Source organism: Eleutherodactylus coqui, unplaced genomic scaffold, assembly GCF_035609145.1.
Source record: "Eleutherodactylus coqui strain aEleCoq1 unplaced genomic scaffold, aEleCoq1.hap1 HAP1_SCAFFOLD_532, whole genome shotgun sequence".
Taxonomy (NCBI): Eukaryota; Metazoa; Chordata; class Amphibia; order Anura; family Eleutherodactylidae; genus Eleutherodactylus; species Eleutherodactylus coqui.
The window spans coordinates 15,834-38,916 of NW_027101904.1; the positions used below are offsets into that span (position 1 = coordinate 15,834).

Here is a 23,083-nt window from a genome sequence, read left to right on the forward strand (position 1 = left end):
TTTTCGGAGGTGCGTTCGCACTGCAGAAAGCCCATAGGAAAGGAGGAGGAGCTGTCAACGGGCATTCTAAGCTGAATGTGCCTGCTCTCGTCAGATCGCGGCCGCCAGCCAGCTTGAGGCCTGGCAAGTACCAGTATGGGTGACCGGCTGGGAATCCCAGGTCCTGTTGACTTTTAAGGCCGTGAGTAGGTTTCTTTCCTTTTCGGAGGTGCGTTCGCACTGCAGAAAGCCCATAGGAAAGGAGGAGGGGCTGTCAACGGGCATTCTAAGCTGAATGTGCCTGCTCTCGTCAGATCGCGGCCGCCAGCCAGCTTGAGGCCTGGCAAGTACCAGTATGGGTGACCGGCTGGGAATCCCAGGTCCCGTTGACTTTTAAGGCCGTGAGTAGGTTGCTTTCCTTTTCGGAGGTGCGTTCGCACTGCAGAAAGCCCATAGGAAAGGAGGAGGAGCTGTCAACGGGCATTCTAAGCTGAATGTGCCTGCTCTCGTCAGATCGCGGCCGCCAGCCAGCTTGAGGCCTGGCAAGTACCAGTATGGGTGACCGGCTGGGAATCCCAGGTCCCGTTGACTTTTAAGGCCGTGAGTAGGTTTCTTTCCTTTTCGGAGGTGCGTTCGCACTGCAGAAAGCCCATAGGAAAGGAGGAGGAGCTGTCAACGGGCATTCTTAGCTGAATGTGCCTGCTCTCGTCAGATCGCGGCCGCCAGCCAGCTTGAGGCCTGGCAAGTACCAGTATGGGTGACCGGCTGGGAATCCCAGGTCCCGTTGACTTTTAAGGCCGTGAGTAGGTTTCTTTCCTTTTCGGAGGTGCGTTCGCACTGCAGAAAGCCCATAGGAAAGGAGGCGGAGCTGTCAACGGGCATTCTAAGCTGAATGTGCCTGCTCTCGTCAGATCGCGGCCGCCAGCCAGCTTGAGGCCTGGCAAGTACCAGTATGGGTGACCGGCTGGGAATCCCAGGTCCCGTTGACTTTTAAGGCCGTGAGTAGGTTTCTTTCCGTTTCGGAGGTGCGTTTGCACTGCAGAAAGCCCATAGGAAAGGAGGAGGAGCTGTCAACGGGCATTCTAAGCTGAATGTGCCTGCTCTCGTCAGATCGCGGCCGCCAGCCAGCTTGAGGCCTGGCAAGTACCAGTATGGGTGACCGGCTGGGAATCCCAGGTCCCGTTGACTTTTAAGGCCGTGAGTAGGTTTCTTTCCTTTTCGGAGGTGCGTTCGCACTGCAGAAAGCCCATAGGAAAGGAGGAGGAGCTGTCAACGGGCATTCTAAGCTGAATGTGCCTGCTCTCGTCAGATCGCGGCCGCCAGCCAGCTTGAGGCCTGGCAAGTACCAGTATGGGTGACCGGCTGGGAATCCCAGGTCCCGTTGACTTTTAAGGCCGTGAGTAGGTTTCTTTCCGTTTCGGAGGTGCGTTCGCACTGCAGAAAGCCCATAGGAAAGGAGGAGGAGCTGTCAACGGGCATTCTAAGCTGAATGTGCCTGCTCTCGTCAGATCGCGGCCGCCAGCCAGCTTGAGGCCTGGCAAGTACCAGTATGGGTGACCGGCTGGGAATCCCAGGTCCCGTTGACTTTTAAGGCCGTGAGTAGGTTTCTTTCCTTTTCGGAGGTGCGTTCGCACTGCAGAAAGCCCATAGGAAAGGAGGAGGAGCTGTCAACGGGCGTTCTAAGCTGAATGTGCCTGCTCTCGTCAGATCGCGGCCGCCAGCCAGCTTGAGGCCTGGCAAGTACCAGTATGGGTGACCGGCTGGGAATCCCAGGTCCCGTTGACTTTTTAGGCCGTGAGTAGGTTGCTTTCCTTTTCGGAGGTGCGTTCGCACTGCAGAAAGCCCATAGGAAAGGAGGAGGAGCTGTCAACAGGCATTCTAAGCTGAATGTACCTGCTCTCGTCAGATCGCGGCCGCCAGCCAGCTTGAGGCCTGGCAAGTACCAGTATGGGTGACCGGCTGGGAATCCCAGGTCCCGTTGACTTTTAAGGCCGTGAGTAGGTTTCTTTCCGTTTCGGAGGTGCGTTCGCACTGCAGAAAGCCCATAGGAAAGGAGGAGGAGCTGTCAACGGGCATTCTAAGCTGAATGTGCCTGCTCTCGTCAGATCGCGGCCGCCAGCCAGCTTGAGGCCTGGCAAGTACCAGTATGGGTGACCGGCTGGGAATCCCAGGTCCCGTTGACTTTTAAGGCCGTGAGTAGGTTTCTTTCCGTTTCGGAGGTGCGTTCGCACTGCAGAAAGCCCATAGGAAAGGAGGAGGAGCTGTCAACGGGCATTCTAAGCTGAATGTGCCTGCTGTCGTCAGATCGCGGCCGCCAGCCAGCTTGAGGCCTGGCAAGTACCAGTATGGGTGACCGGCTGGGAATCCCAGGTCCCGTTGACTTTTAAGGCCGTGAGTAGGTTTCTTTCCGTTTCGGAGGTGCGTTCGCACTGCAGAAAGCCCATAGGAAAGGAGGAGGAGCTGTCAACGGGCATTCTAAGCTGAATGTGCCTGCTGTCGTCAGATCGCGGCCGCCAGCCAGCTTGAGGCCTGGCAAGTACCAGTATGGGTGACCGGCTGGGAATCCCAGGTCCCGTTGACTTTTAAGGCCGTGAGTAGGTTTCTTTCCGTTTCGGAGGTGCGTTCGCACTGCAGAAAGCCCATAGGAAAGGAGGAGGAGCTGTCAACGGGCATTCTAAGCTGAATGTGCCTGCTCTCGTCAGATCACGGCCGCCAGCCAGCTTGAGGCCTGGCAAGTACCAGTATGGGTGACCGGCTGGGAATCCCAGGTCCCGTTGACATTTAAGGCCGTGAGTAGGTTGCTTTCCTTTTCGGAGGTGCGTTCGCACTGCAGAAAGCCCATAGGAAAGGAGGAGGAGCTGTCAACGGGCATTCTAAGCTGAATGTGCCTGCTCTCGTCAGATCGTGGCCGCAAGCCAGCTTGAGGCCTGGCAAGTACCAGTATGGGTGACCGGCTGGGAATCCCAGGTCCCGTTGACTTTTAAGGCCGTGAGTAGGTTTCTTTCCGTTTCGGAGGTGCGTTCGCACTGCAGAAAGCCCATAGGAAAGGAGGAGGAGCTGTCAACCGGCATTCTAAGCTGAATGTGCCTGCTCTCGTCAGAAAGCGGCCGCCAGCCAGCTTGAGGCCTGGCAAGTACCAGTATGGGTGACCGGCTGGGAATCCCAGGTCCCGCTGACTTTTAAGGCCGTGAGTAGGTTGCTTTCCTTTTCGGAGGTGCGTTCGCACTGCAGAAAGCCCATAGGAAAGGAGGAGGAGCTGTCAACGGGCATTCTAAGCTGAATGTGCCTGCTCTCGTCAGATCGCGGCCGCCAGCCAGCCAGCTTGAGGCCTGGCAAGTACCAGTATGGGTGACCGGCTGGGAATCCCAGGTCCCGTTGACTTTTAAGGCCGTGAGTAGGTTTCTTTCCTTTTCGGAGGTGCGTTCGCACTGCAGAAAGCCCATAGGAAAGGAGGAGGAGCTGTCAACGGGCATTCTAAGCTGAATGTGCCTGCTCTCGTCAGATCGCGGCCGCCAGCCAGCTTGAGGCCTGGCAAGTACCAGTATGGGTGACCGGCTGGGAATCCCAGGTCCCGTTGACTTTTAAGGCCGTGAGTAGGTTTCTTTCCTTTTCGGAGGTGCGTTCGCACTGCAGAAAGCCCATAGGAAAGGAGGAGGAGCTGTCAACGGGAATTCTAAGCTGAATGTGCCTGCTCTCGTCAGATCGCAGCCGCCAGCCAGCTTGAGGCCTGGCAAGTACCAGTATGGGTGACCGGCTGGGAATCCCAGGTCCCGTTGACTTTTAAGGCCGTGAGTAGGTTTCTTTCCGTTTCGGAGGTGCGTTCGCACTGCAGAAAGCCCATAGGAAAGGAGGAGGAGCTGTCAACGGGCATTCTAAGCTGAATGTGCCTGCTCTCGTCAGATCGCGGCCGCCAGCCAGCTTGAGGCCTGGCAAGTACCAGTATGGGTGACCGGCTGGGAATCCCAGGTCCCGTTGACTTTTAAGGCCGTGAGTAGGTTTCTTTCCTTTTCGGAGGTGCGTTCGCACTGCAGAAAGCCCATAGGAAAGGAGGAGAAGCTGTCAACGGGCATTCTAAGCTGAATGTGCCTGCTCTCGTCAGATCACGGCCGCCAGCCAGCTTGAGGCCTGGCAAGTACCAGTATGGGTGACCGGCTGGGAATCCCAGGTCCCGTTGACTTTTAAGGCCGTGAGTAGGTTTCTTTCCTTTTCGGAGGTGCGTTCGCACTGCAGAAAGCCCATAGGAAAGGAGGAGGAGCTGTCAACGGGCATTCTAAGCTGAATGTGCCTGCTCTCGTCAGATCGCGGCCGCCAGCCAGCTTGAGGCCTGGCAAGTACCAGTATGGGTGACCGGCTGGGAATCCCAGGTCCCGTTGACTTTTAAGGCCGTGAGTAGGTTTCTTTCCTTTTCGGAGGTGCGTTCGCACTGCAGAAAGCCCATAGGAAAGGAGGAGGAGCTGTCAACGGGCATTCTAAGCTGAATGTGCCTGCTCTCGTCAGATCGCGGCCGCCAGCCAGCTTGAGGCCTGGCAAGTACCAGTATGGGTGACCGGCTGGGAATCCCAGGTCCCGTTGACTTTTAAGGCCGTGAGTAGGTTTCTTTCCTTTTCGGAGGTGCGTTCGCACTGCAGAAAGCCCATAGGAAAGGAGGAGGAGCTGTCAACGGGCATTCTAAGCTGAATGTGCCTGCTCTCGTCAGATCGCGGCCGCCAGCCAGCTTGAGGCCTGGCAAGTACCAGTATGGGTGACCGGCTGGGAATCCCAGGTCCCGTTGACTTTTAAGGCCGTGAGTAGGTTTCTTTCCTTTTCGGAGGTGCGTTCGCACTGCAGAAAGCCCATAGGAAAGGAGGAGGAGCTGTCAACGGGCATTCTAAGCTGAATGTGCCTGCTCTCGTCAGATCGCGGCCGCCAGCCAGCTTGAGGCCTGGCAAGTACCAGTATGGGTGACCGGCTGGGAATCCCAGGTCCCGTTGACTTTTAAGGCCGTGAGTAGGTTTCTTTCCTTTTCGGAGGTGCGTTCGCACTGCAGAAAGCCCATAGGAAAGGAGGAGGAGCTGTCAACGGGCATTCTAATCTGAATGTGCCTGCTCTCGTCAGATCGCAGCCGCCAGCCAGCTTGAGGCCTGGCAAGTACCAGTATGGGTGACCGGCTGGGAATCCCAGGTCCCGTTGACTTTTAAGGCCGTGAGTAGGTTTCTTTCCTTTTCGGAGGTGCGTTCGCACTGCAGAAAGCCCATAGGAAAGGAGGAGGAGCTGTCAACGGGCATTCTAAGCTGAATGTGCCTGCTCTCGTCAGATCGCGGCCGCCAGCCAGCTTGAGGCCTGGCAAGTACCAGTATGGGTGACCGGCTGGGAATCCCAGGTCCCGTTGACTTTTAAGGCCGTGAGTAGGTTTCTTTCCTTTTCGGAGGTGCGTTCGCACTGCAGAAAGCCCATAGGAAAGGAGGAGGAGCTGTCAACGGGCATTCTAAGCTGAATGTGCCTGCTCTCGTCAGTTCGCGGCCGCCAGCCAGCTTGAGGCCTGGCAAGTACCAGTATGGGTGACCGGCTGGGAATCCCAGGTCCCGTTGACTTTTAAGGCCGTGAGTAGGTTTCTTTCCGTTTCGGAGGTGCGTTCGCACTGCAGAAAGCCCATAGGAAAGGAGGAGGAGCTGTCAACGGGCATTCTAAGCTGAATGTGCCTGCTCTCGTCAGATCGCGGCCGCCAGCCAGCTTGAGGCCTGGCAAGTACCAGTATGGGTGACCGGCTAGGAATCCCAGGTCCCGTTGACTTTTAAGGCCGTGAGTAGGTTTCTTTCCTTTTCGGAGGTGCGTTCGCACTGCAGAAAGCCCATAGGAAAGGAGGAGAAGCTGTCAATGGGCATTCTAAGCTGAATGTGCCTGCTCTCGTCAGATCGCGGCTGCCAGCCAGCTTGAGGCCTGGCAAGTACCAGTATGGGTGACCGGCTGGGAATCCCAGGTCCCGTTGACTTTTAAGGCCGTGAGTAGGTTTCTTTCCGTTTCGGAGGTGCGTTCGCACTGCAGAAAGCCCATAGGAAAGGAGGAGGAGCTGTCAACGGGCATTCTAAGCTGAATGTGCCTGCTCTCGTCAGATCGCGGCCGCCAGCCAGCTTGAGGCCTGGCAAGTACCAGTATGGGTGACCGGCTGGGAATCCCAGGTCCCGTTGACTTTTAAGGCCGTGAGTAGGTTTCTTTCCTTTTCGGAGGTGCGTTCGCACTGCAGAAAGCCCATAGGAAAGGAGGAGAAGCTGTCAACGGGCATTCTAAGCTGAATGTGCCTGCTCTCGTCAGATCGCGGCCACCAGCCAGCTTGAGGCCTGGCAAGTACCAGTATGGGTGACCGGCTGGGAATCCCAGGTCCCGTTGACTTTTAAGGCCGTGAGTAGGTTTCTTTCCGTTTCGGAGGTGCGTTCGCACTGCAGAAAGCCCATAGGAAAGGAGGAGGAGCTGTCAACGGGCATTCTAAGCTGAATGTGCCTGCTCTCGTCAGATCGCGGCCGCCAGCCAGCTTGAGGCCTGGCAAGTACCAGTATGGGTGACCGGCTGGGAATCCCAGGTCCCGTTGACTTTTAAGGCCGTGAGTAGGTTTCTTTCCTTTTCGGAGGTGCGTTCGCACTGCAGAAAGCCCATAGGAAAGGAGGAGGAGCTGTCAACGGGCATTCTAAGCTGAATGTGCCTGCTCTCGTCAGATCGCGGCCGCCAGCCAGCTTGAGGCCTGGCAAGTACCAGTATGGGTGACCGGCTGGGAATCCCAGGTCCTGTTGACTTTTAAGGCCGTGAGTAGGTTTCTTTCCTTTTCGGAGGTGCGTTCGCACTGCAGAAAGCCCATAGGAAAGGAGGAGGAGCTGTCAACGGGCATTCTAAGCTGAATGTGCCTGCTCTCGTCAGATCGCGGCCGCCAGCCAGCTTGAGGCCTGGCAAGTACCAGTATGGGTGACCGGCTGGGAATCCCAGGTCCCGTTGACTTTTAAGGCCGTGAGTAGGTTTCTTTCCTTTTCGGAGGTGCGTTCGCACTGCAGAAAGCCCATAGGAAAGGAGGAGGAGCTGTCAACGGGCATTCTAATCTGAATGTGCCTGCTCTCGTCAGATCGCAGCCGCCAGCCAGCTTGAGGCCTGGCAAGTACCAGTATGGGTGACCGGCTGGGAATCCCAGGTCCCGTTGACTTTTAAGGCCGTGAGTAGGTTGCTTTCCTTTTCGGAGGTGCGTTCGCACTGCAGAAAGCCCATAGGAAAGGAGGAGGAGCTGTCAACGGGCATTCTAAGCTGAATGTGCCTGCTCTCGTCAGATCGCGGCCGCCAGCCAGCTTGAGGCCTGGCAAGTACCAGTATGGGTGACCGGCTGGGAATCCCAGGTCCCGTTGACTTTTAAGGCCGTGAGTAGGTTTCTTTCCTTTTCGGAGGTGCGTTCGCACTGCAGAAAGCCCATAGGAAAGGAGGAGGAGCTGTCAACGGGCATTCTAAGCTGAATGTGCCTGCTCTCGTCAGATCGCGGCCGCCAGCCAGCTTGAGGCCTGGCAAGTACCAGTATGGGTGACCGGCTGGGAATCCCAGGTCCCGTTGACTTTTAAGACCGTGAGTAGGTTTCTTTCCTTTTCGGAGGTGCGTTCGCACTGCAGAAAGCCCATAGGAAAGGAGGAGGAGCTGTCAACGGGCATTCTAAGCTGAATGTGCCTGCTCTCGTCAGATCGCGGCCGCCAGCCAGCTTGAGGCCTGGCAAGTACCAGTATGGGTGACCGGCTGGGAATCCCAGGTCCCGTTGACTTTTAAGGCCGTGAGTAGGTTTCTTTCCGTTTCGGAGGTGCGTTCGCACTGCAGAAAGCCCATAGGAAAGGAGGAGGAGCTGTCAACGGGCATTCTAAGCTGAATGTGCCTGCTCTCGTCAGATCGCGGCCGCCAGCCAGCTTGAGGCCTGGCAAGTACCAGTATGGGTGACCGGCTGGGAATCCCAGGTCCCGTTGACTTTTAAGGCCGTGAGTAGGTTTCTTTCCTTTTCGGAGGTGCGTTCGCACTGCAGAAAGCCCATAGGAAAGGAGGAGGAGCTGTCAACGGGCGTTCTAAGCTGAATGTGCCTGCTCTCGTCAGATCGCGGCCGCCAGCCAGCTTGAGGCCTGGCAAGTACCAGTATGGGTGACCGGCTGGGAATCCCAGGTCCCGTTGACTTTTAAGGCCGTGAGTAGGTTTCTTTCCTTTTCGGAGGTGCGTTCGCACTGCAGAAAGCCCATAGGAAAGGAGGAGGAGCTGTCAACGGGCGTTCTAAGCTGAATGTGCCTGCTCTCGTCAGATCGCGGCCGCCAGCCAGCTTGAGGCCTGGCAAGTACCAGTATGGGTGACCGGCTGGGAATCCCAGGTCCCGTTGACTTTTAAGGCCGTGAGTAGGTTTGTTTCCTTTTCGGAGGTGCGTTCGCACTGCAGAAAGCCCATAGGAAAGGAGGAGGAGCTGTCAACGGGCATTCTAATCTGAATGTGCCTGCTCTCGTCAGATCGCAGCCGCCAGCCAGCTTGAGGCCTGGCAAGTAACAGTATGGGTGACCGGCTGGGAATCCCAGGTCCCGTTGACTTTTAAGGCCGTGAGTAGGTTGCTTTCCTTTTCGGAGGTGCGTTCGCACTGCAGAAAGCCCATAGGAAAGGAGGAGGAGCTGTCAACGGGCATTCTAAGCTGAATGTGCCTGCTCTCGTCAGATCGCGGCCGCCAGCCAGCTTGAGGCCTGGCAAGTACCAGTATGGGTGACCGGCTGGGAATCCCAGGTCCCGTTGACTTTTAAGGCCGTGAGTAGGTTTCTTTCCTTTTCGGAGGTGCGTTCGCACTGCAGAAAGCCCATAGGAAAGGAGGAGGAGCTGTCAACGGGCATTCTAAGCTGAATGTGCCTGCTCTCGTCAGATCGCGGCCGCCAGCCAGCTTGAGGCCTGGCAAGTACCAGTATGGGTGACCGGCTGGGAATCCCAGGTCCCGTTGACTTTTAAGGCCGTGAGTAGGTTTCTTTCCTTTTCGGAGGTGCGTTCGCACTGCAGAAAGCCCATAGGAAAGGAGGAGGAGCTGTCAACGGGCATTCTAAGCTGAATGTGCCTGCTCTCGTCAGATCGCGGCCGCCAGCCAGCTTGAGGCCTGGCAAGTACCAGTATGGGTGACCGGCTGGGAATCCCAGGTCCCGTTGACTTTTAAGGCCGTGAGTAGGTGTCTTTCCGTTTCGGAGGTGCGTTCGCACTGCAGAAAGCCCATAGGAAAGGAGGAGGAGCTGTCAACGGGCATTCTAAGCTGAATGTGCCTGCTCTCGTCAGATCGCGGCCGCCAGCCAGCTTGAGGCCTGGCAAGTACCAGTATGGGTGACCGGCTGGGAATCCCAGGTCCCGTTGACTTTTAAGGCCGTGAGTAGGTTTCTTTCCTTTTCGGAGGTGCGTTCGCACTGCAGAAAGCCCATAGGAAAGGAGGAGGAGCTGTCAACGGGCGTTCTAAGCTGAATGTGCCTGCTCTCGTCAGATCGCGGCCGCCAGCCAGCTTGAGGCCTGGCAAGTACCAGTATGGGTGACCGGCTGGGAATCCCAGGTCCCGTTGACTTTTAAGGCCGTGAGTAGGTTTCTTTCCTTTTCGGAGGTGCGTTCGCACTGCAGAAAGCCCATAGGAAAGGAGGAGGAGCTGTCAACGGGCGTTCTAAGCTGAATGTGCCTGCTCTCGTCAGATCGCGGCCGCCAGCCAGCTTGAGGCCTGGCAAGTACCAGTATGGGTGACCGGCTGGGAATCCCAGGTCCCGTTGACTTTTAAGGCCGTGAGTAGGTTGCTTTCCTTTTCGGAGGTGCGTTCGCACTGCAGAAAGCCCATAGGAAAGGAGGAGGAGCTGTCAACAGGCATTCTAAGCTGAATGTACCTGCTCTCGTCAGATCGCGGCCGCCAGCCAGCTTGAGGCCTGGCAAGTACCAGTATGGGTGACCGGCTGGGAATCCCAGGTCCCGTTGACTTTTAAGGCCGTGAGTAGGTTTCTTTCCGTTTCGGAGGTGCGTTCGCACTGCAGAAAGCCCATAGGAAAGGAGGAGGAGCTGTCAACGGGCATTCTAAGCTGAATGTGCCTGCTCTCGTCAGATCGCGGCCGCCAGCCAGCTTGAGGCCTGGCAAGTACCAGTATGGGTGACCGGCTGGGAATCCCAGGTCCCGTTGACTTTTAAGGCCGTGAGTAGGTTTCTTTCCGTTTCGGAGGTGCGTTCGCACTGCAGAAAGCCCATAGGAAAGGAGGAGGAGCTGTCAACGGGCATTCTAAGCTGAATGTGCCTGCTCTCGTCAGATCGCGGCCGCCAGCCAGCTTGAGGCCTGGCAAGTACCAGTATGGGTGACCGGCTGGGAATCCCAGGTCCCGTTGACTTTTAAGGCCGTGAGTAGGTTTCTTTCCTTTTCGGTGGTGCGTTCGCACTGCAGAAAGCCCATAGGAAAGGAGGAGGAGCTGTCAACGGGCATTCTAAGCTGAATGTGCCTGCTCTCGTCAGGTCGCGGCCGCCAGCCAGCTTGAGGCCTGGCAAGTACCAGTATGGGTGACCGGCTGGGAATCCCAGGTCCCGTTGACTTTTAAGGCCGTGAGTAGGTTTCTTTCCTTTTCGGAGGTGCGTTCGCACTGCAGAAAGCCCATAGGAAAGGAGGAGGAGCTGTCAACGGGCATTCTAAGCTGAATGTGCCTGCTCTCGTCAGATCGCGGCCGCCAGCCAGCTTGAGGCCTGGCAAGTACCATTATGGGTGACCGGCTGGGAATCCCAGGTCCCATTGACTTTTAAGGCCGTGAGTAGGTTTCTTTCCTTTTCGGAGGTGCGTTCGCACTGCAGAAAGCCCATAGGAAAGGAGGAGGAGCTGTCAACGGGCATTCTAAGCTGAATGTGCCTGCTCTCGTCAGATTGCGGCCGCCAGCCAGCTTGAGGCCTGGCAAGTACCAGTATGGGTGACCGGCTGGGAATCCCAGGTCCCGTTGACTTTTAAGGCCGTGAGTAGGTTTCTTTCCTTTTCGGAGGTGCGTTCGCACTGCAGAAAGCCCATAGGAAAGGAGGAGGAGCTGTCAACGGGCATTCTAAGCTGAATGTGCCTGCTCTCGTCAGATCGCGGCCGCCAGCCAGCTTGAGGCCTGGCAAGTACCAGTATGGGTGACCGGCTGGGAATCCCAGGTCCTGTTGACTTTTAAGGCCGTGAGTAGGTTTCTTTCCTTTTCGAGGATGTGTTCGCACTGCAGAAAGCCCATAGGAAAGGAGGAGGCGCTGTCAACGGGCATTCTAAGCTGAATGTGCCTGCTCTCGTCAGATCGCGGCCGCCAGCCAGCTTGAGGCCTGGCAAGTACCAGTATGGGTGACCGGCTGGGAATCCCAGGTCCCGTTGACTTTTAAGGCCGTGAGTAGGTTTCTTTCCTTTTCGGAGGTGCGTTCGCACTGCAGAAAGCCCATAGGAAAGGAGGAGGAGCTGTCAACGGGCATTCTAAGCTGAATGTGCCTGATCCCGTCAGATCGCGGCCGCCAGGCAGCTTGAGGCCTGGCAAGTACCAGTATGGGTGACCGGCTGGGAATCCCAGGTCCCGTTGACTTTTAAGGCCGTGAGTAGGTTCCTTTCCGTTTCGGAGGTGCGTTCGCACTGCAGAAAGCCCATAGCAAAGGAGGAGGAGCTGTCAACGGGCATTCTAAGCTGAATGTGCCTGCTCTCGTCAGATCGCAGCCGCCAGCCAGCTTGAGGCCTGGCAAGTACCAGTATGGGTGACCGGCTGGGAATCCCAGGTCCCGTTGACTTTTAAGGCCGTGAGTAGGTTGCTTTCCTTTTCGGAGGTGCGTTCGCACTGCAGAAAGCCCATAGGAAAGGAGGAGGAGCTGTCAACGGGCATTCTAAGCTGAATGTGCCTGCTCTCGTCAGATCGCGGCCGCCAGCCAGCTTGAGGCCTGGCAAGTACCAGTATGGGTGACCGGCTGGGAATCCCAGGTCCCGTTGACTTTTAAGGCCGTGAGTAGGTTTCTTTCCTTTTCTGAGGTGCGTTCGCACTGCAGAAAGCCCATAGGAAAGGAGGAGGAGCTGTCAACGGGCATTCTAAGCTGAATGTGCCTGCTCTCGTCAGATCGCGGCCGCCAGCCAGCTTGAGGCCTGGCAAGTACCAGTATGGGTGACCGGCTGGGAATCCCAGGTCCCGTTGACTTTTAAGGCCGTGAGTAGGTTTCTTTCCTTTTCGGAGGTGCGTTCGCACTGCAGAAAGCCCATAGGAAAGGAGGCGGAGCTGTCAACGGGCATTCTAAGCTGAATGTGCCTGCTCTCGTCAGATCGCGGCCGCCAGCCAGCTTGAGGCCTGGCAAGTACCAGTATGGGTGACCGGCTGGGCATCCCAGGTCCCGTTGACTTTTAAGGCCGTGAGTAGGTGTCTTTCCTTTTCGGAGGTGCGTTCACACTGCAGAAAGCCCATAGGAAAGGAGGAGGAGCTGTCAACGGGCATTCTAAGCTGAATGTGCCTGCTCTCGTCAGATCGCGGCCGCCAGCCAGCTTGAGGCCTGGCAAGTACCAGTATGGGTGACCGGCTGGGAATCCCAGGTCCCGTTGACTTTTAAGGCCGTGAGTAGGTTGCTTTCCTTTTCGGAGGTGCGTTCGCACTGCAGAAAGCCCATAGGAAAGGAGGAGGAGCTGTCAACGGGCATTCTAAGCTGAATGTGCCTGCTCTCGTCAGATCGCGGCCGCCAGCCAGCTTGAGGCCTGGCAAGTACCAGTATGGGTGACCGGCTGGGAATCCCAGGTCCCGTTGACTTTTAAGGCCGTGAGTAGGTTTCTTTCCTTTTCTGAGGTGCGTTCGCACTGCAGAAAGCCCATAGGAAAGGAGGAGGAGCTGTCAACGGGCATTCTAAGCTGAATGTGCCTGCTCTCGTCAGATCGCGGCCGCCAGCCAGCTTGAGGCCTGGCAAGTACCAGTATGGGTGACCGGCTGGGAATCCCAGGTCCCGTTGACTTTTAAGGCCGTGAGTAGGTTTCTTTCCTTTTCGGAGGTGCGTTCGCACTGCAGAAAGCCCATAGGAAAGGAGGAGGAGCTGTCAACGGGCATTCTAAGCTGAATGTGCCTGCTCTCGTCAGATCGCGGCCGCCAGCCAGCTTGAGGCCTGGCAAGTACCAGTATGGGTGACCGGCTGGGAATCCCAGGTCCCGTTGACTTTTAAGGCCGTGAGTAGGTTTCTTTCCTTTTCGGAGGTGCGTTCGCACTGCAGAAAGCCCATAGGAAAGGAGGAGGAGCTGTCAACGGGCATTCTAAGCTGAATGTGCCTGCTCTCGTCAGATCGCGGCCGCCAGCCAGCTTGAGGCCTGGCAAGTACCAGTATGGGTGACCGGCTGGGAATCCCAGGTCCCGTTGACTTTTAAGGCCGTGAGTAGGTTTCTTTCCTTTTCGGAGGTGCGTTCGCACTGCAGAAAGCCCATAGGAAAGGAGGAGGAGCTGTCAACGGGCATTCTAAGCTGAATGTGCCTGCTCTCGTCAGATCGCGGCTGCCAGCCAGCTTGAGGCCTGGCAAGTACCAGTACGGGTGACCGGCTGGGAATCCCAGGTCCCGTTGACTTTTAAGGCCGTGAGTAGGTTTCTTTCCTTTTCGGAGGTGCGTTCGCACTGCAGAAAGCCCATAGGAAAGGAGGAGGAGCTGTCAACGGGAATTCTAAGCTGAATGTGCCTGCTCTCGTCAGATCGCGGCCGCCAGCCAGCTTGAGGCCTGGCAAGTACCAGTATGGGTGACCGGCTGGGAATCCCAGGTCCCGTTGACTTTTAAGGCCGTGAGTAGGTTTCTTTCCTTTTCGGAGGTGCGTTCGCACTGCAGAAAGCCCATAGGAAAGGAGGAGGAGCTGTCAACGGGCATTCTAAGCTGAATGTGCCTGCTCTCGTCAGATCGCGGCCGCCAGCCAGCTTGAGGCCTGGCAAGTACCAGTATGGGTGACCGGCTGGGAATCCCAGGTCCCGTTGACTTTTAAGGCCGTGAGTAGGTTTCTTTCCTTTTCGGAGGTGCGTTCGCACTGCAGAAAGCCCATAGGAAAGGAGGAGGAGCTGTCAACGGGCATTCTAAGCTGAATGTGCCTGCTCTCGTCAGATCGCGGCCGCCAGCCAGCTTGAGGCCTGGCAAGTACCAGTATGGGTGACCGGCTGGGAATCCCAGGTCCCGTTGACTTTTAAGGCCGTGAGTAGGTTTCTTTCCTTTTCGGAGGTGCGTTCGCACTGCAGAAAGCCCATAGGAAAGGAGGAGGAGCTGTCAACAGGCATTCTAAGCTGAATGTGCCTGCTCTCGTCAGATCGCGGCCGCCAGCCAGCTTGAGGCCTGGCAAGTACCAGCATGGGTGACCGGCTGGGAATCCCAGGTCCCGTTGACTTTTAAGGCCGTGAGTAGGTTTCTTTCCGTTTCGGAGGTGCGTTCGCACTGCAGAAAGCCCATAGGAAAGGAGGAGGAGCTGTCAACGGGCATTCTAAGCTGAATGTGCCTGCTCTCGTCAGATCGCGGCCGCCAGCCAGCTTGAGGCCTGGCAAGTACCAGTATGGGTGACCGGCTGGGAATCCCAGGTCCCGTTGACTTTTAAGGCCGTGAGTAGGTTTCTTTCCTTTTCGGAGGTGCGTTCGCACTGCAGAAAGCCCATAGGAAAGGAGGAGGAGCTGTCAACGGGCATTCTAAGCTGAATGTGCCTGCTCTCGTCAGATCGCGGCCGCCAGCCAGCTTGAGGCCTGGCAAGTACCAGTATGGGTGACCGGCTGGGAATCCCAGGTCCCGTTGACTTTTAAGGCCGTGAGTAGGTTTCTTTCCTTTTCGGAGGTGCGTTCGCACTGCAGAAAGCCCATAGGAAAGGAGGAGGAGCTGTCAACGGGCATTCTAAGCTGAATGTGCCTGCTCTCGTCAGATCGTGGCCGCAAGCCAGCTTGAGGCCTGGCAAGTACCAGTATGGGTGACCGGCTGGGAATCCCAGGTCCCGTTGACTTTTAAGGCCGTGAGTAGGTTTCTTTCCGTTTCGGAGGTGCGTTCGCACTGCAGAAAGCCCATAGGAAAGGAGGAGGAGCTGTCAACAGGCATTCTAAGCTGAATGTGCCTGCTCTCGTCAGATCGCGGCCGCCAGCCAGCTTGAGGCCTGGCAAGTACCAGCATGGGTGACCGGCTGGGAATCCCAGGTCCCGTTGACTTTTAAGGCCGTGAGTAGGTTTCTTTCCGTTTCGGAGGTGCGTTCGCACTGCAGAAAGCCCATAGGAAAGGGGGAGGAGCTGTCAACGGGCATTCTAAGCTGAATGTGCCTGCTCTCGTCAGATCGCGGCCGCCAGCCAGCTTGAGGCCTGGCAAGTACCAGTATGGGTGACCGGCTGGGAATCCCAGGTCCCGTTGACTTTTAAGGCCGTGAGTAGGTTGCTTTCCTTTTCGGAGGTGCGTTCGCACTGCAGAAAGCCCATAGGAAAGGAGGAGGAGCTGTCAACGGGCATTCTAAGCTGAATGTGCCTGCTCTCGTCAGATCGCGGCCGCCAGCCAGCTTGAGGCCTGGCAAGTACCAGTATGGGTGACCGGCTGGGAATCCCAGGTCCCGTTGACTTTTAAGGCCGTGAGTAGGTTTCTTTCCTTTTCGGAGGTGCGTTCGCACTGCAGAAAGCCCATAGGAAAGGAGGAGGAGCTGTCAACGGGCATTCTAAGCTGAATGTGCCTGCTCTCGTCAGATCGTGGCCGCAAGCCAGCTTGAGGCCTGGCAAGTACCAGTATGGGTGACCGGCTGGGAATCCCAGGTCCCGTTGACTTTTAAGGCCGTGAGTAGGTTTCTTTCCGTTTCGGAGGTGCGTTCGCACTGCAGAAAGCCCATAGGAAAGGAGGAGGAGCTGTCAACGGGCATTCTAAGCTGAATGTGCCTGCTCTCGTCAGAAAGCGGCCGCCAGCCAGCTTGAGGCCTGGCAAGTACAAGTATGGGTGACCGGCTGGGAATCCCAGGTCCCGTTGACTTTTAAGGCCGTGAGTAGGTTGCTTTCCTTTTCGGAGGTGCGTTCGCACTGCAGAAAGCCCATAGGAAAGGAGGAGGAGCTGTCAACGGGCATTCTAAGCTGAATGTGCCTGCTCTCGTCAGATCGCGGCCGCCAGCCAGCCAGCTTGAGGCCTGGCAAGTACCAGTATGGGTGACCGGCTGGGAATCCCAGGTCCCGTTGACTTTTAAGGCCGTGAGTAGGTTTCTTTCCTTTTCGGAGGTGCGTTCGCACTGCAGAAAGCCCATAGGAAAGGAGGAGGAGCTGTCAACGGGCTTTCTAAGCTGAATGTGCCTGCTCTCGTCAGATCGCGGCCGCCAGCCAGCTTGAGGCCTGGCAAGTACCAGTATGGGTGACCGGCTGGGAATCCCAGGTCCCGTTGACTTTTAAGGCCGTGAGTAGGTTGCTTTCCTTTTCGGAGGTGCGTTCGCACTGCAGAAAGCCCATAGGAAAGGAGGAGGAGCTGTCAACGGGCATTCTAAGCTGAATGTGCCTGCTCTCGTCAGATCGCGGCCGCCAGCCAGCTTGAGGCCTGGCAAGTACCAGTATGGGTGACCGGCTGGGAATCCCAGGTCCCGTTGACTTTTAAGGCCGTGAGTAGGTTTCTTTCCTTTTCGGAGGTGCGTTCGCACTGCAGAAAGCCCATAGGAAAGGAGGAGGAGCTGTCAACGGGCATTCTAAGCTGAATGTGCCTGCTCTCGTCAGATCGCGGCCGCCAGCCAGCTTGAGGCCTGGCAAGTACCAGTATGGGTGACCGGCTGGGAATCCCAGGTCCCGTTGACTTTTAAGGCCGTGAGTAGGTTTCTTTCCTTTTCGGAGGTGCGTTCGCACTGCAGAAAGCCCATAGGAAAGGAGGAGGAGCTGTCAACTGGCATTCTAAGCTGAATGTGCCTGCTCTCGTCAGATCGCAGCCGCCAGCCAGCTTGAGGCCTGGCAAGTACCAGTATGGGTGACCGGCTGGGAATCCCAGGTCCTGTTGACTTTTAAGGCCGTGAGTAGGTTTCTTTCCTTTTCGGAGGTGCGTTCGCACTGCAGAAAGCCCATAGGAAAGGAGGAGGAGCTGTCAACGGGCATTCTAAGCTGAATGTGCCTGCTCTCGTCAGATCGTGGCCGCCAGCCAGCTTGAGGCCTGGCAAGTACCAGTATGGGTGACCGTCTGGGAATCCCAGGTCCTGTTGACTTTTAAGGCCGTGAGTAGGTTTCTTTCCTTTTCGGAGGTGCGTTCGCACTGCAGAAAGCCCATAGGAAAGGAGGAGGAGCTGTCAACGGGCATTCTAAGCTGAATGTGCCTGCTCTCGTCAGATCGCGGCCGCCAGCCAGCTTGAGGCCTGGCAAGTACCAGTATGGGTGACCGGATGGGAATCCCAGGTCCCGTTGACTTTTAAGGCCGTGAGTAGGTTTCTTTCCTTTTCGGAGGTGCGTTCGCACTGCAGAAAGCCCATAGGAAAGGAGGAGAAGCTGTCAACGGGCATTCTAAGCTGAATGTGCCTGCTCTCGTCAGATCGCGGCCGCCAGCCAGCTTGAGGCCTGGCAAGTACCAGTATGGGTGACCGGCTGGGAATCCCAGGTCCCGTTGACTTTTAAGGCCGTGAGTAGGTTTCTTTCCTTTTCGGAGGTGCGTTCGCACTGCAGAAAGCCCATAGGAAAGGAGGAGGAGCTGTCAACGGGCATTCTAAGCTGAATGTGCCTGCTCTCGTCAGATCGCGGCCGCCAGCCAGCTTGAGGCCTGGCAAGTACCAGTATGGGTGACCGGCTGGGAATCCCAGGTCCCGTTGACTTTTAAGGCCGTGAGTAGGTTTCTTTCCTTTTCGGAGGTGCGTTCGCACTGCAGAAAGCCCATAGGAAAGGAGGAGAAGCTGTCAATGGGAATTCTAAGCTGAATGTGCCTGCTCTCGTCAGATCGCGGCCGCCAGCCAGCTTTAGGCCTGGCAAGTACCAGTATGGGTGACCGGCTGGGAATCCCAGGTCCCGTTGACTTTTAAGGCCGTGAGTAGGTTTCTTTCCTTTTCGGAGGTGCGTTCGCACTGCAGAAAGCCCATAGGAAAGGAGGAGGAGCTGTCAACGGGCATTTTAAGCTGAGTGTGCCTGCTCTCGTCAGATCGCGGCCGCCAGCCGGCTTGAGGTCTGGCAAGTACCAGTATGGGTGACCGGCTGGGAATCCCAGGTCCTGTTGACTTTTAAGGCCGTGAGTAGGTTTCTTTCCGTTTCGGAGGTGCGTTCGCACTGCAGAAAGCCCATAGGAAAGGAGGAGGAGCTGTCAACGGGCATTCTAAGCTGAATGTGCCTGCTCTCGTCAGATCGCGGCCGCCAGCCAGCTTGAGGCCTGGCAAGTACCAGTATGGGTGACCGGCTGGGAATCCCAGGTCCCGTTGACTTTTAAGGCCGTGAGTAGGTTTCTTTCCTTTTCGGAGGTGCGTTCGCACTGCAGAAAGCCCATAGGAAAGGAGGAGGAGCTGTCAACGGGCATTCTAAGCTGAATGTGCCTGCTCTCGTCAGATCGCGGCCGCCAGCCAGCTTGAGGCCTGGCAAGTACCAGTATGGGTGACCGGCTGGGAATCCCAGGTCCCGTTGACTTTTAAGGCCGTGAGTAGGTTTCTTTCCTTTTCGGAGGTGCGTTCGCACTGCAGAAAGCCCATAGGAAAGGAGGAGGAGCTGTCAACGGGCATTCTAAGCTGAATGTGCCTGCTCTCGTCAGATCGCGGCCGCCAGCCAGCTTGAGGCCTGGCAAGTACCAGTATGGGTGACCGGCTGGGAATCCCAGGTCCCATTGACTTTTAAGGCCGTGAGTAGGTTTCTTTCCTTTTCGGAGGTGCGTTCGCACTGCAGAAAGCCCATAGGAAAGGAGGAGGAGCTGTCAACGGGCATTCTAAGCTGAATGTGCCTGCTCTCGTCAGATCGCGGCCGCCAGCCAGCTTGAGGCCTGGCAAGTACCAGTATGGGTGACCGGCTGGGAATCCCAGGTCCCGTTGACTTTTAAGGCCGTGAGTAGGTTTCTTTCCTTTTCGGAGGTGCGTTCGCACTGCAGAAAGCCCATAGGAAAGGAGGAGGAGCTGTCAACGGGCATTCTAAGCTGAATGTGCCTGCTCTCGTCAGATCGCGGCCGCCAGCCAGCTTGAGGCCTGGCAAGTACCAGTATGGGTGACCGGCTGGGAATCCCAGGTCCCGTTGACTTTTAAGGCCGTGAGTAGGTTCCTTTCCTTTTCGGAGGTGCGTTCGCACTGCAGAAAGCCCATAGGAAAGGAGGCGGAGCTGTCAACGGGCATTCTAAGCTGAATGTGCCTGCTCTCGTCAGATCGCGGCCGCCAGCCAGCTTGAGGCCTGGCAAGTACCAGTATGGGTGACCGGCTGGGAATCCCAGGTCCCGTTGACTTTTAAGGCCGTGAGTAGGTTTCTTTCCTTTTCGGAGGTGCGTTCGCACTGCAGAAAGCCCATAGGAAAGGAGGAGGAGCTGTCAACGGGCATTCTAAGCTGAATGTGCCTGCTCTCGTCAGATCGCGGCCGCCAGCCAGCTTGAGGCCTGGCAAGTACCAGTATGGGTGACCGGCTGGGAATCCCAGGTCCCGTTGACTTTTAAGGCCGTGAGTAGGTTTCTTTCCTTTTCGGAGGTGCGTTCGCACTGCAGAAAGCCCATAGGAAAGGAGGAGGAGCTGTCAACTGGCATTCTAAGCTGAATGTGCCTGCTCTCGTCAGATCGCGGCCGCCAGCCAGCTTGAGGCCTGGCAAGTACCAGTATGGGTGACCGGCTGGGAATCCCAGGTCCTGTTGACTTTTAAGGCCGTGAGTAGGTTTATTTCCTTTTCGGAGGTGCGTTCGCACTGCAGAAAGCCCATAGGAAAGGAGGAGGAGCTGTCAACGGGCATTCTAAGCTGAATGTGCCTGCTCTCGTCAGATCGCGGCCGCCAGCCAGCTTGAGGCCTGGCAAGTACCAGTATGGGTGACCGTCTGGGAATCCCAGGTCCTGTTGACTTTTAAGGCCGTGAGTAGGTTTCTTTCCTTTTCGGAGGTGCGTTCGCACTGCAGAAAGCCCATAGGAAAGGAGGAGGAGCTGTCAACGGGCATTCTAAGCTGAATGTGCCTGCTCTCGTCAGATCGCGGCCGCCAGCCAGCTTGAGGCCTGGCAAGCACCAGTATGGGTGACCGGATGGGAATCCCAGGTCCCGTTGACTTTTAAGGCCGTGAGTAGGTTTCTTTCCTTTTCGGAGGTGCGTTCGCACTGCAGAAAGCCCATAGGAAAGGAGGAGAAGCTGTCAACGGGCATTCTAAGCTGAATGTGCCTGCTCTCGTCAGATCGCGGCCGCCAGCCAGCTTGAGGCCTGGCAAGTACCAGTATGGGTGACCGTCTGGGAATCCCAGGTCCCGTTGACTTTTAAGGCTGTGAGTAGGTTTCTTTCCTTTTCGGAGGTGCGTTCGCACTGCAGAAAGCCCATAGGAAAGGAGGAGGAGCTGTCAACGGGCATTCTAAGCTGAATGTGCCTGCTCTCGTCAGATCGCGGCCGCCAGGCAGCTTGAGGCCTGGCAAGTACCAGTATGGGTGACCGGCTGGGAATCCCAGGTCCCGTTGACTTTTAAGGCCGTGAGTAGGTTCCTTTCCGTTTCGGAGGTGCGTTCGCACTGCAGAAAGCCCATAGGAAAGGAGGAGGAGCTGTCAACGGGCATTCTAAGCTGAATGTGCCTGCTCTCGTCAGATCGCGGCCGCCAGCCAGCTTGAGGCCTGGCAAGTACCAGTATGGGTGACCGGCTGGGAATCCCAGGTCCCGTTGACTTTTAAGGCCGTGAGTAGGTTTCTTTCCTTTTTGGAGGTGCGTTCGCACTGCAGAAAGCCCATAGGAAAGGAGGAGTAGCTGTCAACGGGCATTCTAAGCTGAATGTGCCTGCTCTCGTCAGATCGCGGCCGCCAGCCAGCTTGAGGCCTGGCAAGTACCAGTATGGGTGACCGGCTGGGCATCCCAGGTCCCGTTGACTTTTAAGGCCGTGAGTAGGTGTCTTTCCTTTTCGGAGGTGCGTTCACACTGCAGAAAGCCCATAGGAAAGGAGGAGGAGCTGTCAACGGGCATTCTAAGCTGAATGTGCCTGCTCTCGTCAGATCGCGGCCGCCAGCCAGCTTGAGGCCTGGCAAGTACCAGTATGGGTGACCGGCTGGGAATCCCAGGTCCCGTTGACTTTTAAGGCCGTGAGTAGGTTTCTTTCCTTTTCGGAAGTGCGTTCGCACTGCAGAAAGCCCATAGGAAAGGAGGAGGAGCTGTCAACGGGCATTCTAAGCTGAATGTGCCTGCTCTCGTCAGATCGCGGCCGCCAGCCAGCTTGAGGCCTGGCAAGTACCAGTATGGGTGACCGGCTGGGAATCCCAGGTCCCATTGACTTTTAAGGCCGTGAGTAGGTTTCTTTCCTTTTCGGAGGTGCGTTCGCACTGCAGAAAGCCCATAGGAAAGGAGGAGGAGCTGTCAACGGGCATTCTAAGCTGAATGTGCCTGCTCTCGTCAGATCGCGGCCGCCAGCCAGCTTGAGGCCTGGCAAGTACCAGTATGGGTGACCGGCTGGGAATCCCAGGTCCCGTTGACTTTTAAGGCCGTGAGTAGGTTTATTTCCTTTTCGGAGGTGCGTTCGCACTGCAGAAAGCCCATAGGAAAGGAGGAGGAGCTGTCAACGGGCATTCTAAGCTGAATGTGCCTGCTCTCGTCAGATCGCGGCCGCCAGCCAGCTTGAGGCCTGGCAAGTACCAGTATGGGTGACCGGCTGGGAATCCCAGGTCCCGTTGACTTTTAAGGCCGTGAGTAGGTTCCTTTCCTTTTCGGAGGTGCGTTCGCACTGCAGAAAGCCCATAGGAAAGGAGGCGGAGCTGTCAACGGGCATTCTAAGCTGAATGTGCCTGCTCTCGTCAGATCGCGGCCGCCAGGCAGCTTGAGGCCTGGCAAGTACCAGTATGGGTGACCGGCTGGGAATCCCAGGTCCCGTTGACTTTTAAGGCCGTGAGTAGGTTGCTTTCCTTTTCGGAGGTGCGTTCGCACTGCAGAAAGCCCATAGGAAAGGAGGAGGAGCTGTCAACGGGCATTCTAAGCTGAATGTGCCTGCTCTCGTCAGATCGCGGCCGCCAGCCAGCTTGAGGCCTGGCAAGTACCAGTATGGGTGACCGGCTGGGAATCCCAGGTCCCGTTGACTTTTAAGGCCGTGAGTAGGTTTCTTTCCTTTTCGGAGGTGCGTTCGCACTGCAGAAAGCCCATAGGAAAGGAGGAGGAGCTGTCAACGGGCATTCTAAGCTGAATGTGCCTGCTCTCGTCAGATCGCGGCCGCCAGCCAGCTTGAGGCCTGGCAAGTACCAGTATGGGTGACCGGCTGGGAATCCCAGGTCCCGTTGACTTTTAAGGCCGTGAGTAGGTTTATTTCCTTTTCGGAGGTGCGTTCGCACTGCAGAAAGCCCATAGGAAAGGAGGAGGAGCTGTCAACGGGCATTCTAAGCTGAATGTGCCTGCTCTCGTCAGATCGCGGCCGCCAGCCAGCTTGAGGCCTGGCAAGTACCAGTATGGGTGACCGGCTGGGAATCCCAGGTCCCGTTGACTTTTAAGGCCGTGAGTAGGTTCCTTTCCTTTTCGGAGGTGCGTTCGCACTGCAGAAAGCCCATAGGAAAGGAGGCGGAGCTGTCAACGGGCATTCTAAGCTGAATGTGCCTGCTCTCGTCAGATCGCGGCCGCCAGCCAGCTTGAGGCCTGGCAAGTACCAGTATGGGTGACCGGCTGGGAATCCCAGGTCCCGTTGACTTTTAAGGCCGTGAGTAGGTTGCTTTCCTTTTCGGAGGTGCGTTCGCACTGCAGAAAGCCCATAGGAAAGGAGGAGGAGCTGTCAACGGGCATTCTAAGCTGAATGTGCCTGCTCTCGTCAGATCGCGGCCGCCAGCCAGCTTGAGGCCTGGCAAGTACCAGTATGGGTGACCGGCTGGGAATCCCAGGTCCCGTTGACTTTTAAGGCCGTGAGTAGGTTTCTTTCCTTTTCGGAGGTGCGTTCGCACTGCAGAAAGCCCATAGGAAAGGAGGAGAAGCTGTCAACGGGCATTCTAACCTGAATGTGCCTGCTCTCGTCAGATCGCGGCCGCCAGCCAGCTTGAGGCCTGGCAAGTACCAGTATGGGTGACCGGCTGGGAATCCCAGGTCCCGTTGACTTTTAAGGCCGTGAGTAGG

The 23,083-nt window shown here is 56.7% G+C and overlaps 112 pseudogenes; all 112 read left to right on the forward strand.

Annotated features, from left to right (window-relative positions):
• Positions 1 to 53: 53 nt before the first annotated feature.
• Positions 54 to 172, forward strand: LOC136593373 (5S ribosomal RNA; annotated as a pseudogene).
• Positions 173 to 252: 80 nt separating this feature from the next.
• LOC136593367 (5S ribosomal RNA) lies at positions 253 to 371 on the forward strand (annotated as a pseudogene).
• Positions 372 to 451: 80 nt separating this feature from the next.
• Positions 452 to 570, forward strand: LOC136593505 (5S ribosomal RNA; annotated as a pseudogene).
• An 80-nt stretch (positions 571 to 650) lies between these two features.
• On the forward strand, positions 651 to 769 carry LOC136593386 (5S ribosomal RNA; annotated as a pseudogene).
• An 80-nt stretch (positions 770 to 849) lies between these two features.
• Positions 850 to 968, forward strand: LOC136593506 (5S ribosomal RNA; annotated as a pseudogene).
• An 80-nt stretch (positions 969 to 1,048) lies between these two features.
• Positions 1,049 to 1,167, forward strand: LOC136593507 (5S ribosomal RNA; annotated as a pseudogene).
• An 80-nt stretch (positions 1,168 to 1,247) lies between these two features.
• On the forward strand, positions 1,248 to 1,366 carry LOC136593508 (5S ribosomal RNA; annotated as a pseudogene).
• Positions 1,367 to 1,446: 80 nt separating this feature from the next.
• LOC136593509 (5S ribosomal RNA) lies at positions 1,447 to 1,565 on the forward strand (annotated as a pseudogene).
• An 80-nt stretch (positions 1,566 to 1,645) lies between these two features.
• Positions 1,646 to 1,764, forward strand: LOC136593423 (5S ribosomal RNA; annotated as a pseudogene).
• An 80-nt stretch (positions 1,765 to 1,844) lies between these two features.
• On the forward strand, positions 1,845 to 1,963 carry LOC136593410 (5S ribosomal RNA; annotated as a pseudogene).
• Positions 1,964 to 2,043: 80 nt separating this feature from the next.
• On the forward strand, positions 2,044 to 2,162 carry LOC136593510 (5S ribosomal RNA; annotated as a pseudogene).
• Positions 2,163 to 2,640: 478 nt separating this feature from the next.
• On the forward strand, positions 2,641 to 2,759 carry LOC136593462 (5S ribosomal RNA; annotated as a pseudogene).
• Positions 2,760 to 2,839: 80 nt separating this feature from the next.
• LOC136593433 (5S ribosomal RNA) lies at positions 2,840 to 2,958 on the forward strand (annotated as a pseudogene).
• Positions 2,959 to 3,237: 279 nt separating this feature from the next.
• Positions 3,238 to 3,360, forward strand: LOC136593478 (5S ribosomal RNA; annotated as a pseudogene).
• Positions 3,361 to 3,440: 80 nt separating this feature from the next.
• On the forward strand, positions 3,441 to 3,559 carry LOC136593511 (5S ribosomal RNA; annotated as a pseudogene).
• An 80-nt stretch (positions 3,560 to 3,639) lies between these two features.
• Positions 3,640 to 3,758, forward strand: LOC136593368 (5S ribosomal RNA; annotated as a pseudogene).
• An 80-nt stretch (positions 3,759 to 3,838) lies between these two features.
• LOC136593512 (5S ribosomal RNA) lies at positions 3,839 to 3,957 on the forward strand (annotated as a pseudogene).
• An 80-nt stretch (positions 3,958 to 4,037) lies between these two features.
• LOC136593445 (5S ribosomal RNA) lies at positions 4,038 to 4,156 on the forward strand (annotated as a pseudogene).
• An 80-nt stretch (positions 4,157 to 4,236) lies between these two features.
• LOC136593514 (5S ribosomal RNA) lies at positions 4,237 to 4,355 on the forward strand (annotated as a pseudogene).
• Positions 4,356 to 4,435: 80 nt separating this feature from the next.
• LOC136593515 (5S ribosomal RNA) lies at positions 4,436 to 4,554 on the forward strand (annotated as a pseudogene).
• An 80-nt stretch (positions 4,555 to 4,634) lies between these two features.
• On the forward strand, positions 4,635 to 4,753 carry LOC136593517 (5S ribosomal RNA; annotated as a pseudogene).
• An 80-nt stretch (positions 4,754 to 4,833) lies between these two features.
• LOC136593518 (5S ribosomal RNA) lies at positions 4,834 to 4,952 on the forward strand (annotated as a pseudogene).
• An 80-nt stretch (positions 4,953 to 5,032) lies between these two features.
• On the forward strand, positions 5,033 to 5,151 carry LOC136593389 (5S ribosomal RNA; annotated as a pseudogene).
• Positions 5,152 to 5,231: 80 nt separating this feature from the next.
• LOC136593519 (5S ribosomal RNA) lies at positions 5,232 to 5,350 on the forward strand (annotated as a pseudogene).
• An 80-nt stretch (positions 5,351 to 5,430) lies between these two features.
• Positions 5,431 to 5,549, forward strand: LOC136593438 (5S ribosomal RNA; annotated as a pseudogene).
• Positions 5,550 to 5,629: 80 nt separating this feature from the next.
• LOC136593405 (5S ribosomal RNA) lies at positions 5,630 to 5,748 on the forward strand (annotated as a pseudogene).
• An 80-nt stretch (positions 5,749 to 5,828) lies between these two features.
• Positions 5,829 to 5,947, forward strand: LOC136593398 (5S ribosomal RNA; annotated as a pseudogene).
• An 80-nt stretch (positions 5,948 to 6,027) lies between these two features.
• LOC136593520 (5S ribosomal RNA) lies at positions 6,028 to 6,146 on the forward strand (annotated as a pseudogene).
• Positions 6,147 to 6,226: 80 nt separating this feature from the next.
• LOC136593342 (5S ribosomal RNA) lies at positions 6,227 to 6,345 on the forward strand (annotated as a pseudogene).
• An 80-nt stretch (positions 6,346 to 6,425) lies between these two features.
• On the forward strand, positions 6,426 to 6,544 carry LOC136593521 (5S ribosomal RNA; annotated as a pseudogene).
• An 80-nt stretch (positions 6,545 to 6,624) lies between these two features.
• On the forward strand, positions 6,625 to 6,743 carry LOC136593375 (5S ribosomal RNA; annotated as a pseudogene).
• Positions 6,744 to 6,823: 80 nt separating this feature from the next.
• Positions 6,824 to 6,942, forward strand: LOC136593228 (5S ribosomal RNA; annotated as a pseudogene).
• Positions 6,943 to 7,022: 80 nt separating this feature from the next.
• Positions 7,023 to 7,141, forward strand: LOC136593390 (5S ribosomal RNA; annotated as a pseudogene).
• An 80-nt stretch (positions 7,142 to 7,221) lies between these two features.
• Positions 7,222 to 7,340, forward strand: LOC136593229 (5S ribosomal RNA; annotated as a pseudogene).
• Positions 7,341 to 7,420: 80 nt separating this feature from the next.
• Positions 7,421 to 7,539, forward strand: LOC136593230 (5S ribosomal RNA; annotated as a pseudogene).
• Positions 7,540 to 7,619: 80 nt separating this feature from the next.
• Positions 7,620 to 7,738, forward strand: LOC136593231 (5S ribosomal RNA; annotated as a pseudogene).
• An 80-nt stretch (positions 7,739 to 7,818) lies between these two features.
• On the forward strand, positions 7,819 to 7,937 carry LOC136593232 (5S ribosomal RNA; annotated as a pseudogene).
• An 80-nt stretch (positions 7,938 to 8,017) lies between these two features.
• On the forward strand, positions 8,018 to 8,136 carry LOC136593424 (5S ribosomal RNA; annotated as a pseudogene).
• Positions 8,137 to 8,216: 80 nt separating this feature from the next.
• On the forward strand, positions 8,217 to 8,335 carry LOC136593426 (5S ribosomal RNA; annotated as a pseudogene).
• Positions 8,336 to 8,415: 80 nt separating this feature from the next.
• LOC136593483 (5S ribosomal RNA) lies at positions 8,416 to 8,534 on the forward strand (annotated as a pseudogene).
• An 80-nt stretch (positions 8,535 to 8,614) lies between these two features.
• LOC136593234 (5S ribosomal RNA) lies at positions 8,615 to 8,733 on the forward strand (annotated as a pseudogene).
• An 80-nt stretch (positions 8,734 to 8,813) lies between these two features.
• LOC136593235 (5S ribosomal RNA) lies at positions 8,814 to 8,932 on the forward strand (annotated as a pseudogene).
• Positions 8,933 to 9,012: 80 nt separating this feature from the next.
• On the forward strand, positions 9,013 to 9,131 carry LOC136593236 (5S ribosomal RNA; annotated as a pseudogene).
• An 80-nt stretch (positions 9,132 to 9,211) lies between these two features.
• Positions 9,212 to 9,330, forward strand: LOC136593237 (5S ribosomal RNA; annotated as a pseudogene).
• Positions 9,331 to 9,410: 80 nt separating this feature from the next.
• LOC136593427 (5S ribosomal RNA) lies at positions 9,411 to 9,529 on the forward strand (annotated as a pseudogene).
• An 80-nt stretch (positions 9,530 to 9,609) lies between these two features.
• Positions 9,610 to 9,728, forward strand: LOC136593429 (5S ribosomal RNA; annotated as a pseudogene).
• Positions 9,729 to 9,808: 80 nt separating this feature from the next.
• LOC136593411 (5S ribosomal RNA) lies at positions 9,809 to 9,927 on the forward strand (annotated as a pseudogene).
• Positions 9,928 to 10,007: 80 nt separating this feature from the next.
• On the forward strand, positions 10,008 to 10,126 carry LOC136593239 (5S ribosomal RNA; annotated as a pseudogene).
• An 80-nt stretch (positions 10,127 to 10,206) lies between these two features.
• On the forward strand, positions 10,207 to 10,325 carry LOC136593240 (5S ribosomal RNA; annotated as a pseudogene).
• An 80-nt stretch (positions 10,326 to 10,405) lies between these two features.
• LOC136593417 (5S ribosomal RNA) lies at positions 10,406 to 10,524 on the forward strand (annotated as a pseudogene).
• An 80-nt stretch (positions 10,525 to 10,604) lies between these two features.
• LOC136593463 (5S ribosomal RNA) lies at positions 10,605 to 10,723 on the forward strand (annotated as a pseudogene).
• Positions 10,724 to 10,803: 80 nt separating this feature from the next.
• LOC136593437 (5S ribosomal RNA) lies at positions 10,804 to 10,922 on the forward strand (annotated as a pseudogene).
• An 80-nt stretch (positions 10,923 to 11,002) lies between these two features.
• LOC136593376 (5S ribosomal RNA) lies at positions 11,003 to 11,121 on the forward strand (annotated as a pseudogene).
• Positions 11,122 to 11,201: 80 nt separating this feature from the next.
• On the forward strand, positions 11,202 to 11,320 carry LOC136593241 (5S ribosomal RNA; annotated as a pseudogene).
• An 80-nt stretch (positions 11,321 to 11,400) lies between these two features.
• Positions 11,401 to 11,519, forward strand: LOC136593245 (5S ribosomal RNA; annotated as a pseudogene).
• Positions 11,520 to 11,599: 80 nt separating this feature from the next.
• LOC136593516 (5S ribosomal RNA) lies at positions 11,600 to 11,718 on the forward strand (annotated as a pseudogene).
• An 80-nt stretch (positions 11,719 to 11,798) lies between these two features.
• LOC136593242 (5S ribosomal RNA) lies at positions 11,799 to 11,917 on the forward strand (annotated as a pseudogene).
• An 80-nt stretch (positions 11,918 to 11,997) lies between these two features.
• LOC136593243 (5S ribosomal RNA) lies at positions 11,998 to 12,116 on the forward strand (annotated as a pseudogene).
• Positions 12,117 to 12,196: 80 nt separating this feature from the next.
• Positions 12,197 to 12,315, forward strand: LOC136593460 (5S ribosomal RNA; annotated as a pseudogene).
• An 80-nt stretch (positions 12,316 to 12,395) lies between these two features.
• On the forward strand, positions 12,396 to 12,514 carry LOC136593244 (5S ribosomal RNA; annotated as a pseudogene).
• An 80-nt stretch (positions 12,515 to 12,594) lies between these two features.
• Positions 12,595 to 12,713, forward strand: LOC136593246 (5S ribosomal RNA; annotated as a pseudogene).
• Positions 12,714 to 12,793: 80 nt separating this feature from the next.
• LOC136593247 (5S ribosomal RNA) lies at positions 12,794 to 12,912 on the forward strand (annotated as a pseudogene).
• Positions 12,913 to 12,992: 80 nt separating this feature from the next.
• On the forward strand, positions 12,993 to 13,111 carry LOC136593248 (5S ribosomal RNA; annotated as a pseudogene).
• An 80-nt stretch (positions 13,112 to 13,191) lies between these two features.
• On the forward strand, positions 13,192 to 13,310 carry LOC136593250 (5S ribosomal RNA; annotated as a pseudogene).
• Positions 13,311 to 13,390: 80 nt separating this feature from the next.
• LOC136593439 (5S ribosomal RNA) lies at positions 13,391 to 13,509 on the forward strand (annotated as a pseudogene).
• An 80-nt stretch (positions 13,510 to 13,589) lies between these two features.
• On the forward strand, positions 13,590 to 13,708 carry LOC136593400 (5S ribosomal RNA; annotated as a pseudogene).
• An 80-nt stretch (positions 13,709 to 13,788) lies between these two features.
• Positions 13,789 to 13,907, forward strand: LOC136593251 (5S ribosomal RNA; annotated as a pseudogene).
• Positions 13,908 to 13,987: 80 nt separating this feature from the next.
• On the forward strand, positions 13,988 to 14,106 carry LOC136593252 (5S ribosomal RNA; annotated as a pseudogene).
• An 80-nt stretch (positions 14,107 to 14,186) lies between these two features.
• Positions 14,187 to 14,305, forward strand: LOC136593457 (5S ribosomal RNA; annotated as a pseudogene).
• Positions 14,306 to 14,385: 80 nt separating this feature from the next.
• Positions 14,386 to 14,504, forward strand: LOC136593253 (5S ribosomal RNA; annotated as a pseudogene).
• Positions 14,505 to 14,584: 80 nt separating this feature from the next.
• On the forward strand, positions 14,585 to 14,703 carry LOC136593254 (5S ribosomal RNA; annotated as a pseudogene).
• An 80-nt stretch (positions 14,704 to 14,783) lies between these two features.
• LOC136593434 (5S ribosomal RNA) lies at positions 14,784 to 14,902 on the forward strand (annotated as a pseudogene).
• An 80-nt stretch (positions 14,903 to 14,982) lies between these two features.
• LOC136593459 (5S ribosomal RNA) lies at positions 14,983 to 15,101 on the forward strand (annotated as a pseudogene).
• Positions 15,102 to 15,181: 80 nt separating this feature from the next.
• On the forward strand, positions 15,182 to 15,300 carry LOC136593255 (5S ribosomal RNA; annotated as a pseudogene).
• An 80-nt stretch (positions 15,301 to 15,380) lies between these two features.
• Positions 15,381 to 15,499, forward strand: LOC136593256 (5S ribosomal RNA; annotated as a pseudogene).
• An 80-nt stretch (positions 15,500 to 15,579) lies between these two features.
• On the forward strand, positions 15,580 to 15,698 carry LOC136593435 (5S ribosomal RNA; annotated as a pseudogene).
• Positions 15,699 to 15,778: 80 nt separating this feature from the next.
• On the forward strand, positions 15,779 to 15,897 carry LOC136593482 (5S ribosomal RNA; annotated as a pseudogene).
• Positions 15,898 to 15,977: 80 nt separating this feature from the next.
• Positions 15,978 to 16,100, forward strand: LOC136593479 (5S ribosomal RNA; annotated as a pseudogene).
• An 80-nt stretch (positions 16,101 to 16,180) lies between these two features.
• Positions 16,181 to 16,299, forward strand: LOC136593421 (5S ribosomal RNA; annotated as a pseudogene).
• Positions 16,300 to 16,379: 80 nt separating this feature from the next.
• Positions 16,380 to 16,498, forward strand: LOC136593258 (5S ribosomal RNA; annotated as a pseudogene).
• An 80-nt stretch (positions 16,499 to 16,578) lies between these two features.
• LOC136593259 (5S ribosomal RNA) lies at positions 16,579 to 16,697 on the forward strand (annotated as a pseudogene).
• Positions 16,698 to 16,777: 80 nt separating this feature from the next.
• LOC136593399 (5S ribosomal RNA) lies at positions 16,778 to 16,896 on the forward strand (annotated as a pseudogene).
• Positions 16,897 to 16,976: 80 nt separating this feature from the next.
• On the forward strand, positions 16,977 to 17,095 carry LOC136593408 (5S ribosomal RNA; annotated as a pseudogene).
• Positions 17,096 to 17,175: 80 nt separating this feature from the next.
• LOC136593372 (5S ribosomal RNA) lies at positions 17,176 to 17,294 on the forward strand (annotated as a pseudogene).
• Positions 17,295 to 17,374: 80 nt separating this feature from the next.
• LOC136593261 (5S ribosomal RNA) lies at positions 17,375 to 17,493 on the forward strand (annotated as a pseudogene).
• Positions 17,494 to 17,573: 80 nt separating this feature from the next.
• LOC136593262 (5S ribosomal RNA) lies at positions 17,574 to 17,692 on the forward strand (annotated as a pseudogene).
• An 80-nt stretch (positions 17,693 to 17,772) lies between these two features.
• LOC136593397 (5S ribosomal RNA) lies at positions 17,773 to 17,891 on the forward strand (annotated as a pseudogene).
• A 279-nt stretch (positions 17,892 to 18,170) lies between these two features.
• On the forward strand, positions 18,171 to 18,289 carry LOC136593263 (5S ribosomal RNA; annotated as a pseudogene).
• Positions 18,290 to 18,369: 80 nt separating this feature from the next.
• On the forward strand, positions 18,370 to 18,488 carry LOC136593264 (5S ribosomal RNA; annotated as a pseudogene).
• An 80-nt stretch (positions 18,489 to 18,568) lies between these two features.
• On the forward strand, positions 18,569 to 18,687 carry LOC136593441 (5S ribosomal RNA; annotated as a pseudogene).
• Positions 18,688 to 18,767: 80 nt separating this feature from the next.
• On the forward strand, positions 18,768 to 18,886 carry LOC136593265 (5S ribosomal RNA; annotated as a pseudogene).
• Positions 18,887 to 18,966: 80 nt separating this feature from the next.
• LOC136593266 (5S ribosomal RNA) lies at positions 18,967 to 19,085 on the forward strand (annotated as a pseudogene).
• Positions 19,086 to 19,165: 80 nt separating this feature from the next.
• On the forward strand, positions 19,166 to 19,284 carry LOC136593267 (5S ribosomal RNA; annotated as a pseudogene).
• An 80-nt stretch (positions 19,285 to 19,364) lies between these two features.
• On the forward strand, positions 19,365 to 19,483 carry LOC136593268 (5S ribosomal RNA; annotated as a pseudogene).
• Positions 19,484 to 19,563: 80 nt separating this feature from the next.
• LOC136593448 (5S ribosomal RNA) lies at positions 19,564 to 19,682 on the forward strand (annotated as a pseudogene).
• Positions 19,683 to 19,762: 80 nt separating this feature from the next.
• Positions 19,763 to 19,881, forward strand: LOC136593269 (5S ribosomal RNA; annotated as a pseudogene).
• Positions 19,882 to 19,961: 80 nt separating this feature from the next.
• LOC136593485 (5S ribosomal RNA) lies at positions 19,962 to 20,080 on the forward strand (annotated as a pseudogene).
• An 80-nt stretch (positions 20,081 to 20,160) lies between these two features.
• Positions 20,161 to 20,279, forward strand: LOC136593257 (5S ribosomal RNA; annotated as a pseudogene).
• Positions 20,280 to 20,359: 80 nt separating this feature from the next.
• Positions 20,360 to 20,478, forward strand: LOC136593226 (5S ribosomal RNA; annotated as a pseudogene).
• Positions 20,479 to 20,558: 80 nt separating this feature from the next.
• LOC136593270 (5S ribosomal RNA) lies at positions 20,559 to 20,677 on the forward strand (annotated as a pseudogene).
• Positions 20,678 to 20,757: 80 nt separating this feature from the next.
• On the forward strand, positions 20,758 to 20,876 carry LOC136593461 (5S ribosomal RNA; annotated as a pseudogene).
• An 80-nt stretch (positions 20,877 to 20,956) lies between these two features.
• LOC136593272 (5S ribosomal RNA) lies at positions 20,957 to 21,075 on the forward strand (annotated as a pseudogene).
• Positions 21,076 to 21,155: 80 nt separating this feature from the next.
• LOC136593442 (5S ribosomal RNA) lies at positions 21,156 to 21,274 on the forward strand (annotated as a pseudogene).
• Positions 21,275 to 21,354: 80 nt separating this feature from the next.
• On the forward strand, positions 21,355 to 21,473 carry LOC136593273 (5S ribosomal RNA; annotated as a pseudogene).
• Positions 21,474 to 21,553: 80 nt separating this feature from the next.
• On the forward strand, positions 21,554 to 21,672 carry LOC136593274 (5S ribosomal RNA; annotated as a pseudogene).
• Positions 21,673 to 21,752: 80 nt separating this feature from the next.
• LOC136593349 (5S ribosomal RNA) lies at positions 21,753 to 21,871 on the forward strand (annotated as a pseudogene).
• An 80-nt stretch (positions 21,872 to 21,951) lies between these two features.
• On the forward strand, positions 21,952 to 22,070 carry LOC136593275 (5S ribosomal RNA; annotated as a pseudogene).
• Positions 22,071 to 22,150: 80 nt separating this feature from the next.
• Positions 22,151 to 22,269, forward strand: LOC136593276 (5S ribosomal RNA; annotated as a pseudogene).
• An 80-nt stretch (positions 22,270 to 22,349) lies between these two features.
• Positions 22,350 to 22,468, forward strand: LOC136593277 (5S ribosomal RNA; annotated as a pseudogene).
• An 80-nt stretch (positions 22,469 to 22,548) lies between these two features.
• Positions 22,549 to 22,667, forward strand: LOC136593278 (5S ribosomal RNA; annotated as a pseudogene).
• Positions 22,668 to 22,747: 80 nt separating this feature from the next.
• LOC136593279 (5S ribosomal RNA) lies at positions 22,748 to 22,866 on the forward strand (annotated as a pseudogene).
• Positions 22,867 to 22,946: 80 nt separating this feature from the next.
• On the forward strand, positions 22,947 to 23,065 carry LOC136593454 (5S ribosomal RNA; annotated as a pseudogene).
• The last annotated feature ends 18 nt before the right edge of the window (positions 23,066 to 23,083 follow it).